This window comes from Oryctolagus cuniculus, chromosome 5, assembly GCF_964237555.1.
Source record: "Oryctolagus cuniculus chromosome 5, mOryCun1.1, whole genome shotgun sequence".
NCBI lineage: Eukaryota > Metazoa > Chordata > Mammalia > Lagomorpha > Leporidae > Oryctolagus > Oryctolagus cuniculus.
The window spans coordinates 36,304,526-36,321,046 of NC_091436.1; the positions used below are offsets into that span (position 1 = coordinate 36,304,526).

A 16,521-nucleotide genomic window follows, 5' to 3' on the forward strand; every position below is an offset into this window, starting at 1 on the left:
ATCTTTTATTGTTCTTTGCCCAGCATGAACGCACTATACCAACCCCTCCTCCTTCCTACTACCCCTTCCTGTCCCTCCACTCTTGGGAAAAAGAAGCTATTCTAGGATCGCTTCTGTGTTCTGTTTTTCTTAAGTTGGAAGACTGCCCATACGTGATAGCTTTTAAGGAAATGCTTGGAGACTGCTAACTAAAACAAGATGCTTCATTATTCACAAGTGTTTGCAAGCAACATACAGTTGTGAATTGTTATCTATAATACAGATAAAAAGGTTTTGTACCAGTGTGGGGAGCAACTCGGACTAGACTGTTACTCGAATTAAGACTTATTCTATGCATCTGCTCTCCCACAATATGGCGCTGGGAGAGGAGGAAACAGCTTCTACACAGCTGCCTCCAGTTCAACCAATAAACAGCAGGACCTGCTCCTGATTGGAGGAGAGCAGCGTACTCGGCGTGTGGGTAGCAGAGTTGGGATTGGTGGAAGAGGACTATAAAGGAGGAGAGAGACAACATGCACCAGGAACATCTAAGAGGAACACCTGAGGAACATCTGAGCAGCCCCCGAGAGAGCCGTCTGGCGGTGTGCCGCTCCCCCGCAGAAGTGGGGAAAGTGGCAGGGGGAACCGCCCTTCCACGGAGGTGGAAGGGACGGTAGCCAACCCGGGAAGAACCAGCAGCAAACCCGGGAAGGGCCGAGCAGACGAAAGAACAGCGCAGGGTCCTGTGTCGTTCCTCCGCGAAGAGGGGGAGCGACATAATGGTGCCGTGACTCGGATATGAAGCCTAGGCAGGGTTTAGTGTCGTTCCTCCACGAAGAGGGGGAGCGACATACCAGATAGTTATCAGCCACCTGTAAGGCTGGAGCAGCATAGAGATGTGTTATGTGTCAACTATGAGGTAGCCTTTTGCTGTAAACAGAATATTTCACCCATGTAAATGAACAATGTGCTTACATCAGTGATATTCACATATGCAAGGAGCTGAGGACTTCTGCTTTAGAGGACGTGTTTTTTCACATGAAATAAAACAAGAGAACTGGTATCTGATATTCAGAAATTCTGATGTGTGTCAAACTCAGAGGTACTTACTAAGATCAGTAAAGGTACTTACATAAAGGTCAAGGTTATTTGGTTTATTTTGAGTAAGTAGGACTGTAGACTAGTCTGAAAAGAACACAACCACAACACTATATGGTATGTTCTTTGTCCTGAGTACGTTACATAATAGTGATAATCTTATCATATTAAAAAAAAAAACCCCTCAACTTCTAACCACAAGATATGATTGGTATGTGCTTAGTTTAGTCTGGTGAGATGCTGAAAAGATTTTAAATCGCACCTATAAAGTCCACGGTTCTCAAGTGTTTCTGTGTCTGTTTTTCATCATGATCTCAGCTCTGAACCTGTAAATGTAAACAGGGAATGTCCAGTTTTCAAGTCCATAATTTCCTATTTCTATAAGGTCAAAAAACTTTGGTTTGAATTTTCAAAGTGACTTACTGTTTTGCATTTTTTTACTGTTAATAACCTGTTTATTATACCTGCTAAAAAATTAAGCAATGCCACTTTGATTTGTCTACATAATTTAAATAAGCTTGAAATCCTCACATAAGGCAAGGAAGTAACGTCTCTACAGCTATATCGCATTCAATATCTTCAAAGATAAGCTTTGCATCACAGCACACTGATACTCCAGTAGATGCCGTGGAAACTCTCACAAGCACTGTTGCAAAATTCAAGCTGAGTTACAAAGGCTTGGCAGCCCAGCCACAGGCGTTTTCTTCTTTTGGCAGCTTGCTGAAACAGCAGCAGCTATACCAGTCTCCTGTGACAAGGCGAGAGGGAGCAGAAACTGTTTTGCAGAATATGTCTCTCTTGAGTCATGCTACTCTCTCTTTTCGATTATCTGAGCTTATACCAACAGGCCCATAAAATTATTTATTGCCAATATTAAGTAGATTAATTGGTATCTTCTTGGAGATGTTTCAGAAATTTGCCCATAACTTCTGGAACCAAGGTGACTCCAAAATAATTTTTTTTCATGACTGTGACCTAAAGGGACCAGTACTATAACCAATCCCCAGTCAGTTTATTCCTAAAGCTGAGCACTGACTGAGCAACTCTTTTTTTTTTTTTTTTTTAAGATTTTATTTATTTATTCGACAGGTAAAGCCACAGATAGTGAGAGAGAGAGAGAGAGAGAGAGAGAGACAGAGAGAAAGGTCTTCCTTCCGTTGGTTCACTCCCCAAATGGCCACGATGGCTGGAGCTGTGCTGATCAGAAGCCAGGAGCCAGTTGCTTCTTTCTGGTCTCCCATGCGGGTGCAGGGGCCTGAGCACTTGGGCCATCCTCCACTGCCCTCCTGGGCCACAGCAGAGAGCTGGATTGGAAGAGGAGCAGCTGGGACTCGGACCTGCGCCCATATGGGATGCCGGTGCCTCAGGCAGAGGATCAACCTACTGCGCCACGGCGCAGGCCCCTGAGCAGCTCTTGATTCCCAGCACAGAATGTTCATTCATCATGAATCTAGCCTACGGGTTACTGCAGGGTAAGCCCTGAAGGTAACCTCTATAAGCCAGTGTTATATAAAATACTTCAAGCTGTCTGGAGGGAGAGGTTTCAGTACCGCTGCCCCAGGCTTGTCACTCTTATACCCTGTCGTCACTGCGCATTTACACCTCACGGACAGGTCATACAGATTGGGCAGTTGTGAGCATCTACTTATTTTCTATTCTCAACCCCAGTATTTTATTCATTCCTGCGATGCTTTTGTTTGCTTGAAAAACAAGTTAGGTAACTCTCCAGGGGGAACAAAAACAGCCAACGAAAATATACACAAAGGATCCAAGTTTTCCTCTAAGGTCTTCAGTAGTAAGTAAGGAGGGTTCCTTGCTCTGTGCGAGGGTTGCAAGACTGACTTGGTCAAGGGAAGCTGCTGTTGCCACGACCCATTGAAAACCTCCTAACATGGAGAAGGTCACAATGAGCTAGAATCAAGATACCACTGAAAATAATCAAGTTGCTATGTTTATAGATGACCTTCCCCTTCTTTTTTCTTAACAGGCATGTAATTTACAATCAAAATATAGAATAATTAAAAACATGGAAATATGGGCACAGAAATTACACATTCATTGTCTTTTCTGGAGTTCAATGTTCCAGAATAAAAAAAAAAGTTATGGCAGTCAGAGTCATATGGAGTTACGGTATTGCCTTCAAACACTCTATAGGTATTGAGAAAAAGAGGCAAACCCAAACTCCAGGGGAACTGGGTGTCTTAAAAACCTTTAGTATCATATGATTAGCAGCTCCTAGATCTGAAGTATTCTTTGGTTCACACAAATGGTTAACAGTCATGGTTTTGTTTTTATGCAATATAAAAAAGGTGGCGTTTCAAGAAAAACTTTGGAGGTTATTTCCAAAACCATTGCAAATTCTTCACATGGGTTTTCAACACTTGGACATGTACAATTATGGGAGGGAGGGTGTGTGCTTGTTTCTATATGCACACATATGTAAAGACAAAGCCTCTTTACATAGATGTCTACATTCCTCTATGAAATACATACATGCATGTGTGCGCGCACACACACACAGTCAGGCTCTCTCCCTCTCACACCTGCACATACTGATACACACAGCATCTCGTTCTCTGAATAATGTAAAATGGGACACCTTGCTCAAGCGTAATTTGCTTAGAGTGATTTGTCTTTTTTAAAAGTTTCACAGTTCCTCAACAATAGTTAACATCCCAGACCAGCTGCTGTTGGTGAAATACGGTTCCTCTGTGTGTGCGTGAGGTAGACTTCCCAACCCGGTAAAGAACATGAGACACTAGCAAGGGTTATGTCTCTTTCCTTTTTTGAACTGAAGGCCCCTTTTTGTTTGGTTCTTCTGTGGCTGCCGACGACTTCATGGAGGAAGCTTCTAGAGGGGACCTGCCTGGCTGCTCTAGGACCTCTGGCCTTGCCTCATGAGCTAACGGTGGTGACGTGCAGCCCTGCCCTCCTTCCACTTTTTCTAGGGAACATCCAAGTGCATGGCTGGGACGCTGCTTCCCGTCTTCCCTGAGAACTGGCAGGTGGCTGTGCAACAGCTGAATGTGGGCAGTTTGCCACCATGTGCAGGAGGCTCTGACAGCAATGGCATGTCTTTGGCTGAGGAGGTAGACTGCATTTCTTTGCATGATGATCAAGGCCACGGCAGTTGTAGCATCTATCTCCCTTTGGTTTTCTTTTCTGCCCTGTCTTCTCTTTGAGTCTTCTTTTACTTTCTAAACAGGAGCTCCCACCAGGTCCTGTTACCCTTATTGATTCAAGGCCTTTGGAAGATTTTTTTTAAATGTGAATTCCACTGGTTCTCCTTTTAGGCTTCTAAATCCTTCCATGAATAGTTTACTTTGGTGTACAAACACATCGACTAGAATATTCAAGGGGCTTCCCTCTCGGTTTATCATGGAGATGAGTCCAAATCTCATGTGCACATTGAACCACTTACAGTGGCCAATTCCATGAAAAATCTGGGACCCCTCCTCTGCCTGCCCCTGCAGCTCCCCGGGCTCTTCTCAGCCTCCTTTGCTTGCCCTACAATCTGCCAGTTGCCCCACAGAGATGAAAACTTTCCCTTTGGAACGGAGTGATCTGCATCCATCTAACATCTTGGTTTTGTGTGATCACAAATTTAGCTCGCATGGTTTAATGTGCTTTCCTTCTTTTGATTTTTTTTCCTCTTCTCTCTCCAGTTTCTGGCCCTCAGAGCACACATGACATTGTCAATTACATGCTTTCTTGCTACTAATTTCACCTTGGATCCTTAAGGGGCTGTCAAGAGGAAGAGATAACCAATCGCCATTTCATCTGTGTTGACATCAAAATAATTTATGACTGAACACACACACACACACACACACAAAACTCAGACACGTTATCTTGAAAGAAAATTTGGGACGCTTCCTCGTGATAAATCAGAGTGCCGCTTTGGTGCTTCCACATAAACACAATGGAGGGTCCTGGTGAATTGCTGGTTTAGGAGACCCGTACGGTCCCCTCAAAGTTCTTGAATCATCAGAATTTCTGAAACTAGGAAGCAAAGCTCTAGTTTTCTCCTATTTGGCTTTTTCACTGGCTCATTTTCCTCCCCCTGAATTGCCCTTATACAGCTTCCCCAGTCACAAATCCCTGTACCACAAAACTGCACCCTCAGTTCCAACCTTGCGTTGGGGCTCACTCTCCGTCCTCTGTTCTCCCATTCAGGTAGCAGTTATGGACTACTTACCATGTCTCAAGTATCAGGTACTGGGTCAGTGTTAGATACATTCTCTTTGCCCCTGTGATAGGATGTATTCCACAATTTCAGTGGAATATTCATCTATTCTGCAATTATAATTGCCCATTTTCTGCTTTTTAGCTTTTTCTACATTTTGATTTGTTCCCAAACATCAGCTCATTCCTCTACACTAGTGATTTCCAGTGGTGTTCTTTCTTTTTGAATCTGTTTCTTTTTTTTTTTTTTTTTTTTTTTTTGACAGGCAGAGTGGACAGTGAGAGAGAGAGAGACAGAGAGAGAAAGGTCTTCCTTTGCCGTTGGTTCACCCTCCAATGGCCGCCGCTGCAGCCGGCGCACCGCGCTGATCCTGGCAGGAGCCAGGAGCCACGTGCTTTTCCTGGTCTCCCATGGGGTGCAGGGCCCAAGCACCTGGGCCATCCTCCACTGCACTCCCTGGCCATAGCAGAGAGCTGGCCTGGAAGAGGGGCAACCGGGACAGAATCCGGCGCCCCAACCGGGACTAGAACCCGGTGTGCCGGCGCCGCAAGGTGGAGGATTAGCCTATTGAGCCACGGCGCCGGCTCTGAATCTGTTTCTTAAACTTCATCCATTCTGACCATCTTTACTAGGTATTCCAAAGATGAAAATGTCATAGAATAGCTCTGAGAATATATGCTTGATTAGGTAAATATAGTCATTCTCTCGCTCTCTTTCTGTTTCTATTACACACACAGAGACACATATGCAGGGCTACTTCTAATGAAGGCATTCCTGATACAGAAACAGTAACAAATATGAAGAAGATTATTTATTTATTTATTTTTTATTTGACAGGCAGTTAGACAGTAAGAAAGAGAGACAGACAGAAAGGTCTTCCCTCCGTTGGTTCACTCCCCAAATGGCTGCTACGGCCGGCATGCTGCGCAGATCCGAAGCCAGGAGCCAGGTGCTTCTCCTGGTCTCCCATGTGGGTGCAGGGGCCCAAGCACCTGGGCCATCCTCCATTGCCTTCCCGGGCCACAGCAGAGAGCTGAACTGGAAGAGGAGCAATCTAGACTAGAACCCGGCGCCCAGGTGGGATGCCAGTGCTGCAGGTGGAGGATTAACCAAGTAAGCCACGGCACCGGCCCCAAAGATTTCTTTTTTTTTAAAGATTTATTTATTTATTTGAAAGGCAATGTTACACAGAAAGAAGGAAAGACAGAGGGAAGGATCTAGAGATTTTCCATCTGCTGGTTCACTTCCCAAATGGCTGCAATAACCCAGGCTGGACTGAAACCAAGGACCAGAATATCTTCCAGGTCTCCTACATGGGTGCAAGGGCCCAGGGACTTGTGCCATTTTCTGCTGTTTTCCCATGCACATTAGCAGAGAGCTGGATCAGAAGTGGAGCAGCCAGAACACAAACTAGTACCCGTATGAGATGCTGGCATCACAGATGGTGGCTTAACCTGGTACATCATGATGCCAGCCCTGAAGATTTCTTGAGTATGTATCTGGAGATAGGAAGTACTTGGAATGGGGAAGACATTTCAACAATTTCTTAGAGAATTTCTAGGCCACTCATACGTAAGTCAAAGAAGAAAAATAACAAAGATGAAATATGTTACTCAAATTTACCTATCATCAAGCATCTTACGATGTAAATATGCATTGAACAACACTGGTGAGAATTTGGATCAGTGATCAGCTACAAGTTTGTGTTTCTTGATCCTTATTTACTTTTTAGATTGTATATCAGAAGTTATTATTTTTTAGCTTGTATGTCTTCATCTATTACTACTGAACTGTTGAATTTTAGTGAAGACTCAGAACTTCTTATACTAAGAACATTTCACATTGTAATTTTAACCTTTGTTGTTATAAATGAATTCATAAATAATGAAAATATTTTAGGTCATTGCCAATTATATGTGTATGTCTCTCAAGTGTATTATATGAAGATTAGATCTCTAGTAGGATCATTGATTTTTTGTTAGCTTTCATGAACAAATTAAAAAGAGGGGCATAAAAGTGTGCTAATACTTTTTTTCTTTGCGGTAGTTTCTATGTCTCCTAGAATTAGATATGCAAATTTTTATGCAGTTATTCATCAAGACCAATAGGCCAAAAAGAGACAGACATATGAGATACAATATATTTGAAGTCCAGAGGCTAATTATGAGGCTTTCATAGGTAATTTTATAAGGGCTTTTACATAGTTAACAATTAATGAACAGAATTTTTCTGTAAGTTTTTCAGTACCCTACATTATGTAAGATATATTTTAGATGGCTTGTTGTGTTTTTATGTAACATTATTTACCTGTGTTTTTGCCAGCTGTTATCTATAATTAGCTGACTATCATCACTTCTGTGTTCCAAATAATGTTCATTTTCTAGAACTGAATCAGAAGAAACAGAGCTAGGGAAACCTAAGACTTGATTAAAAAGAGGAGATGATAAGGTTTTTTTGAGTTTTTTTTTCAATTTTTATTTAATAAATATAAATTTCCAAAGTACAACTTTTGGATTATAGTGGCTTTTCCCCCCAAAACCTCCCACCCACCCACAGCCATACCATCTCTCACTCCCTCTCCCATCCCATTCTTCATCAAGATTCATCTTCAACTATCCTTATATACAAAAGATCAACTTTGTATATACTCAGTAAATGATAAGTTTTAATGAGTGAGAAGCCAAAAATATTTTATTTCTACAAGACTTTATTATATATTATTTATTTATTTATTTATTTATTTATTTTCTTGACAGGCAGGGTGGATAGTGAGAGAGAGAGACAGAGGGAAAGGTCTTCCATTTCCATTGGTTCACCCCCTAATGGCCGCTGCAGCCGGTGCACCACGCTGATCCGAAGCCAGGAGCCAGGTGTTTCTCCTGGTCTCCCAAGTGGGTGCAGGGCCCAAGGACTTTGGGCCATCCTCTACTGCACTCCCGGGCCACAGCAGAGAGCTGGGCTGGAAGAGGGGCAACCGGGACAGAATCCGGCGCCCCGACTGGAACTAGATCTTGGGGTGCCGGTGCCGCAGGCAGAGGATTAGCCAAGTGAGCCGCGGCGCCGGCCATTATAAGATTTTACAAACTTCATAGTATTGGTATTAGTAGCTTCATTTTTACATACCAAAAATGCACTAAGTTTACAGATAACCAACATCCAATTTAAGAACAAAGCATGACTAGTACCCCAAAAGTCTTCACCATTCTCCCCTGTACATTTATATGTTTTTAAACATCTTTTTATTTATTTTATTTGTCTGAAAGTCATAGAGACAGAAGGAGACTTCTTATCATCTGGTTCATTCACAAACTGCATGACAGCTGGGCTGACCAGTTCTGAATGAGCCAGGAATTCAGTCTGGAACTCCCACATGGGTGGCAGGGACCCCGAGTACTTGAGTACAACTTGTGATCTGGAGGATGGAGTGGAAGAGGACGTTTTAGAGGTAGGAATGCCAGAGAGGAGACAATCGTCAGTCCACAGAGGGTAGTGGAGACAGAAGAGCACCAAGAAACATGCTTGAGGAAAAGCAAGGCATTCAACACATCTGGAGCCAAGGACATTGATCAATCCAAACTCAGAAACTGCAAGCAAAAAGAACTTTATTTGGACTCATAGGAGTTACAATATAGGAGAGATGGATTCAGATAGCTATGCATTGGTGGTCCAAGGAAGGAAGTAAGAATGGGAATTCTTGGGATGGTGCCATGGTGCATGAGGTTAATCCTCCGCCTGCGGCGCTGGCATCCCATATGGGTGCCAGTTCTAGTCTGTGGGGAGCAATCCGGACTAGACTAAGTTACTCGAATTAGGACTTATTCTATGCATCTGCTCTCCCACAATATGGCGCTGGGAGAGAAGTAAACAGCTTCCGCACAGCTGCCTCCAGTTCAACTGATAAACTGTAGGACTTGCTCCTGATTGGAGGAGAGCAGCGTGCTCGGCGTGTGGGCAGCCGAGTTGGGATTGGCGGAGGAGGACTATAAAGGAGGAGAGAAACGGCATGCACCAGGAACATCTATGGGGAACATCTAGCTGAAGGAACACCCGTGCAGCCCCCGAGAAAGCCGGCCGGCGGTGTGCCGCTCCCCTGCGGAAGTGGGGAATGCGGCCAGGGGGAACTGCCCTTCCACGGAGGTGGAAGGGATAGTAGCCAACCCGGGAAGAACCAGCAGCAAACCCGGGGAGGGCCGAGCAGACGAAAGAACAGCGCAGGGTCCTGTGTCGTTCCTCCACGAAGAGGGGGAGCGACATAATGGTGCCGTGACTCGGATATGAAGCCTAGGCAGGGTCCTGTGTCGTTCCTCCATGAAGAGGGGGAGCGACATAATGGTGCCGTGACTCGGATATGAAGCCTAGGCAGGGTCCTGTGTCGTTCCTCCATGAAGAGGGGGAGCGACATAGTCCCAGCTGCTCCTCTTCCAGTCCAGCTTTCTGCTATGGCCTGGGAAAGCAGTGAAGGATGGCCCAAGTGCTTGGGCCTCGGCACCCGCATGGGAGACCAGGAAGAAGCAACTGGCTCCTGGCTTCAGATCAGCGCAGCTCTGGCCATTGCGGCCATTCGGAGAGTGAACCAACAGAAGGAAGACCTTTCTCTCTGTCTTTCTCTCTCTCTGTAACTCTACCTGTCAAATAAATAAATAAAATCTAAAAAAAAAGAACCAGCAAAAAAAAAAGGAATGAGAATTCTTAAGGGCTATTGAATGTTGAGAAAAAACAGAGGCTACAGTGATTGATAGAAGATATAGAAAAGATTGCATAAACATAATGAAAATATCCATAAAACAAGGGTCTGATAACCTACTGATAAGCATACTGAGCCTGTTGGCACAATGTAATTATCTAGTTAATTCATTCCATATGCATGTGACTGAAGTGTGGAGGTGACCAAAGTTCATGCTCTAGGCAGTAGCTGGAATAATGCACAAGTCTTGTTTCCTTAATGATCACTTGACTTCATTTTGTAAAGCATCTTCAATATTGTGTTCATCATAATTTTCCCAAAGGAAAAGTAATGGTAGTTGTTAGATTTAATAGTAAATCAGATAATCGTGGGCCTTGTTGGCACTGTGCAGTTGCTTTTCTTTGGGTGAAGATGGATGCTACTGAAAAATTTTGGGCAGAGGAGTGACACAATGGGTTTTACATCTGAGAGCTGTTGTGCAAAAGTAGAAAGTAGAATTTGATTAAGGAGGCCCACATGGAGTAGTGGATTAAGCCTCAGCTTGCAGAGCTGGCATTCCATTTAGGTGCTGGTTTGAATCCTGGCTGATCCATTTCTTATCCGGATCCCTGCTAATGTTCCTGGGAAAGCAGTGGAAGGTGACACAAGTGCTTGGGCCCCTGTATTCACATGGGAGATCCAGAAGAAGTTCCTTGCTTTGACCTGGCCCAGCCCCAATTGTTACAGTCATTTGGGGTGTGAATCAGTAGATGAAAGATTTCTCTTTCTCTGTCTATCTCTCTCTCTCTGTGTTTTTAACTCTGCATTTCAAATAAATAAAATAAATCTTTTTTTAAAAATAAACTGATTAAGAAACCACAGAGGGAGATATTGGAATAATCCAGGCCAGAAATGCTGTCATCTTGGGCCAGCATTGCAGTATTGAAAGGTGACCTGGTAGACGTGTAAGAAAGAGAGAACTAAGGATAGCTCCAAAAGTTTTGACTTCAACAACTGGAAGATTAAAAAAGTCGTTAGGTGGCCGGCACCGCGGCTCACTAGGCTAATCCTCCACCTGCGGCGCCGGCACCCTGGGTTCTAGTTCCTGTCGGGATGCCAGATTCTGTCCCGGTTGCTCTTCTTCCAGGCCAGCTCTCTGCTGTGGCCCGGGAGTGCAGTGGAGGATGGCCCAGGTCCTTGGGCCCTGTACCCGCAGGGGAGACCAGGAGGAAGCACTTGGCTCCTGGTTTTGGAGCAGCGCAGCGCGCCGGCCACAATGCACCAGCTGTAGCGGCCACTTGGGGGGTGAACCAACAGAAAAAGGAAGACCTTTCTTTCTGTCTGTCTCTCTCTCACTGTCTAACTTTGCCTGTCAAAAAAATAAAAAATAAAAAATAAAAATAAAAAAATAAAAAAGTCATTAGCTGAGATCTGGAAGCCTGTAGATGAAAAAGAATCAGAAGTTTGGGAATTTGGTTTCTTTATGTTACTTGATATTCCTTTACACATCCAAGTGGAGATTTTGAATAGACTGTTGTTGGACACAGGAGTCTGGAGTTCAAGGGAAAAATATGAACTAGAGATATACTTGCAAATCTGTGAGTCACAAATATGTAGATGATATTTAAAGTTATAAAATATTTGAAATCACCTGGGGAGTGAGTGCACATAGAAACTTGCAAGAATTGGGCCTCCAGGCACACCAATGCTGAGAAGTCAGAGATGATGAGAAGCAACTAGGAAACAGAAGTCCACAGACACAAAAAAGCAAGCAGATACAAAAGCAAAGCAGGAGGAAAGAGGAAACCAGGAAATTTTGGAGAAGAAAATACATCCAGAATGGGACAATGGCAGCCATGTCAAAAGTTACCATAACATCAAGTAAGATGGGACTGAGACCTGAACATTGGATTTAGTAATGTGGGGATAAATGGTGACCTTGATGAGGCAATGAAGTCAAGGGATGAAATCCACTGGGGAGGGGAGGAAACTGAAGCAGACAATCCTGTAAAGGAGTTTTGCTGTACAACAAAGCTGACATGGGGTGGGAAGGAATGTCAGATACAGAGAATATTTTCTGTTTTTAAAGAAGGAAATATAACAGGATGTCTGTATTTTCTTTTTATATCTAGTAGAGAAATTAATGGTAGTAATAAAAGAGACCTTCTAAAGCAATATCCTTGGGATCCGGTACACAAAGGTAAGGTAGAACTAAGTGAAAGAAGGTCCTTCTTGTCTATCTTGAGTTGATGTACACATGGGAAGGATCTTAATGAAAGAAATGGTTAAGGGAACACAAGTGGTTTATAGCATGGATTCAGTGTTGAGGTGGGAGGAGTGTAGCCTGAGGTGGAAGGAGAGTGTAATTCTTGCTCACAGAGTCAAGTTCATGGTAAAGGAAATGGAGAGGAGATTTTGCAACAAACATTGGAGACAAACACTTAGGGGAGGACCAATGACATTTTAAGTGTTTTTAAGTCCCATTAACCATTTAGTTTCCTTAACCATTGCTTTCACTAGGATGCTTGCTATGTGAGTATCAGCTCACGATAGACAACCAGAGCCATCTTCCATTTAGTTCCATCCTGTCTTTCTTGTTGTTAGCCAAGACCACAATTCTTACCATAATTTCCCTCCAAATTTGTCCCTTACATATTTAAAAGAAGAATTTCCCCTCTCTTTTGTCTCTTACAGCCACTGGGGCCCACATCAGTGGTTTGGCATTAACACTCCCTGCTTTACAGAGGTCTCTCCTCATGTGCTTTTTCTCAGCTCCATTCTAAGTTTTAATCCAATCCAAAGCAGCGTTTAATGAGAGTACACTTTCAGAAACACTTTATTGGCTGGGTAAGGAATACCACCACCAGATATTCCACAGGCGCAGTCTTTGTTTATTTAGAGGAGTTTCTTGGCATGATGCAATAAAACCAGAGAGCAAATTAGTACAAGCCTTGCAACTGGCTCTTCTAATATTGCCATGAACAATTGTCACAAGGTTTAAAGACACAATGGAAATGTGCTTTATTCATCTACTTCTTATTGTTTTAATGATTTCTACTATATATATAGTATATATATAGTATTATATATGTGTGTATATATGTTTATATGTATTATATATATATGAGAGAGAGAGAGAGTTTGCTGCTAATTTTTTTTTTACAAACTGCCCAGAATTTTTCAGTAGCATCCAACTTCACCCAGAGAAAAACAACTGCACACAATGCCTACAAGGCCCTCTATTATCTGATTTCATGTTACTTCTAACAACTACCGTAACTTTTCTTTTGGGAAAATTATGATAAATGCAACATTGAAGATGCTTTAAAAAAGTGAGTGTTTAACCTAGCAGTTAAGATGCTGATTAAGCAGCCTACATGCTACATTGGAATACTTGGGTTTGATTCTTGTCTGAAGATTCTGATTCCAGTTTCCAAGAAGGCAGTGGTGACGGTTCAAGTAACTGGGTTCCTGCTATTCACATGGGAGACCTGAAATGAGTTCTTGGCTTCTGGCTCCATCCTGAAGTTCAGTTTTGGCAGTTATGGGCATTTGGGGAGTGGCTCTCAAGTAAATAAAAAAAAATTTATAAATACATTTCAACTTTTTTGTCTTAATATCAACAATAAAAATCTTGTGCCTGAGATAAATGAAGAGTCACTTTTTCTTTTCTCCTTAATATCATTTCTCAGCTTATGTTGAATTAAAAGGTAGAAATTTGGGGCCAGGCCTGTGGCATAGCAGGTAAAGCCACCGCCTGCAGTGCTGGCATCCAATGTGGGCACCAGTTCGAGTCCTGGCTGCTCCACTTGCCATCAGCTCTCTAGTATGGCCTGGGAAAGCAGTGGAAGGTGGCCCAAGTCCTTGGGCCCCTGCATCCGTGTGGAAGACCTGGAAGAAGGCCCTGGCTTCAGATTGGCACAGCTCTGGCTGTTGTGGTCAAGTTGGGAGAGAGAATCAGTGGATGAAAGACCTCTCTCTGCCTCCCCTTCTCTCTCTGTGTAACTCTAACTTTCAAATAAATAAATAAATCTTTTTTTAAAAAAGGTAGAAATTTATTTCAATTTCTTTGTTACATTATGTACCGTATTTCAAAAGTCCCTTCACACTGATATTAAAATTTCATTTAATCATATTAAAACTTTAGAGAAAAATAAATGAAAGAATTATATTAATATAAGGCTTCAGACTCTAAACTTTCTGATCCCACAATAGCTCCAAATTGTCATTCAGATTATATACAAATATCTTGTTTCAAATAAATCTTGTATCTGTAATCTCTTCTCTATACACATATGACATTTGGTCATGAATGTTTAACTCAAGTTTTGTTGATTAGCATAATATGAAGGTGGTACATTTCCTGGAATACAGGACTGGGAAGTGAAAGGAAATCCCCATGTGTTTTCTTTGGGTTCTATTCAGAACGTTGGGCAGACCAAGCTGAGAACTGGAATTTCTACTTGAAGTATGAAAATATATTTCATCTTAGAACAAAGCAATCCACCTATCTTGCAATACCTCCTTCTCATATTTTTATAGTGAATTTACATCTGATTGATGTCATTTCAGGACACAGGAACACAAGGAAAAACAGCAGGAGCAAAGGAAAAGGCATATTTAGATGACCAAAAAGTGTATTAAAATTGAGATAATTTGAATTATAGAATGAAATCAAACAAAAAAAGACTCCAATACCCAAAACCTATAAGTTATCCTAGAAAAATGAGGATTAGAAAAATCAAAACACACACACATACACATACACAAACACACACAGTGGGTGGAGACAGTGATAGCAAGAGCGAACGTGAAAGAGAAAGAATCAGTAAATGGCTTTAGAATCAGATATTTAAACCTTAATAGAAATTCTTTACATTTTAAACCAATTCACATTCAATCAAGGTGATCCAATCCAAAACTAGGCCAGGAAATTTATCAGTCAGACAACATATGAACTGTATAAAATTCCATAAGATCATCAGAGCATTGTAATATGGCTTTAAGAAACTTGTAAGTATGATATATGTAAAAATATAAGAATTAAGAAAGAATTTAGGAACTCTTGGAAAATCTATTATGAGAGGACTTCAGAAAGTTTGTTGAAAAATGCGTTTGAGGCCGGCACTTGTGGCATAGGAGGTTAAACCTCTGCCTGTGGTGCTGGCATCCCATATGAGCGGTGGTTAGTGTCCCAGCTGCTCCTCTTCTGATCCAGCTTTCTGCTGATGGCCTGGGAAAGCAGTGGAAGATGCCCCAAGTGCTTGAGCGCCTATATCCACGTGGGAGACTCAGAAGAAGCTTCTGGCTCCTGCCTTCTCATCGGCCCAGCTCAGGTTGTTGTGGCCATTTGGGGAGTGAACCTGTGGATGGAATACCTCTCTCTGTCTGTAACTCTGCATTTCAAATAAATACGTAAATGTTAAAAGATGCAATTAAATATAAATTTATTTAGGTGCAAAACATTGGAAATCCATCATACTTCTTCCATAATATGCATTTTTTGTGAACTTTTAGAAGACATTTTATAATTTGACATGGAAATAAAACTGGAGTTATTGTTTTAAACTGTAGAAGATACTAAAATAAATTTCCTCTCAAAACAAAAAAGAGTTTTCAAAAATTTGCTATGTTCAAACACAGAATATCCTGGCCTGGCAGGTAATGATCTCTTTCATTAAATATTCATTTGTTCAACCGTATATAATATTCACTCATATTGGGCGATGAGGTACAATAGTCAACAGGATACTTTATATATACTACCGGCCTCACCCCTGGGATGTACTATCTTTAGATGTAACTGGTAAAATAAAACAACTAGGGCAGCCATTCTGGCAGAGTGAGTTAAACCTCTGCCTAGAACACTGGCATCCCATCTTGGAATGCCAGTTTAAATCATAGATGCCCCACTGCTGATTCAGCTCCCTGCTAATGTACTGTGTGGATCCAAAGCCTCCACTCTTTGGTTTTCTTCATGTGAATCTGGCAGTGCCAGCAGATCCAAGGGAAATTCAGAGATTCAACTCAGTTGGCAGTCACCATCGCCATCATTGACAATGTTCTAATCTGTCTATGTGTTAAGTTATAGTTAAAGTGTTAAGCTATATAGTTCCATTATTTCAGACTATTAGGCAGATTTTCCAAAAGAAATCAGCAACCATAGTTTCTGCCAATATTCTCTAAAAAATACAAAAGTCATGCCAACTTTTGTGTATATTTGTCTTTTAGAATGAGACCAGTCTTTAGCAACTATTGGATATGTCTGTTCTCCTTTACCATTTTGTGAGGTCAGCTAAAATTGGGCCTTTTTTCTCTCTCACTTTTTTAAAGATTTATTTATTTATTTGAAAGGCAGAGTTACAGAGAGGCACAGAGAGAGAGAGAGAGAGAGAGAGTGTCTTCCTCAGGTCTCCCACATGGGTGAAGGGGCCCAGGCATTTGGCCCATCCTCCACTGCTTTCCTAGGCTGTAGAAGAGAGCTGAATCAGAAGTGGAGTAGCCGGGTCTCTAACCAGTGTCCATTGGGAATGCCAGCAATGCAGGCAGCGGCCCCATCTGCTACACCACAGTGCTGGCCCCAAAATTGTGCCTT

The 16,521-nt window shown here is 42.3% G+C and overlaps 1 pseudogene; it reads right to left on the reverse strand.

The window, feature by feature from the left end:
- Positions 1-3,845: 3,845 nt before the first annotated feature.
- On the reverse strand, positions 3,846-4,658 carry LOC108177382 (protein lin-28 homolog B pseudogene; annotated as a pseudogene).
- Between the last annotated feature and the right edge of the window lie 11,863 nt (positions 4,659-16,521).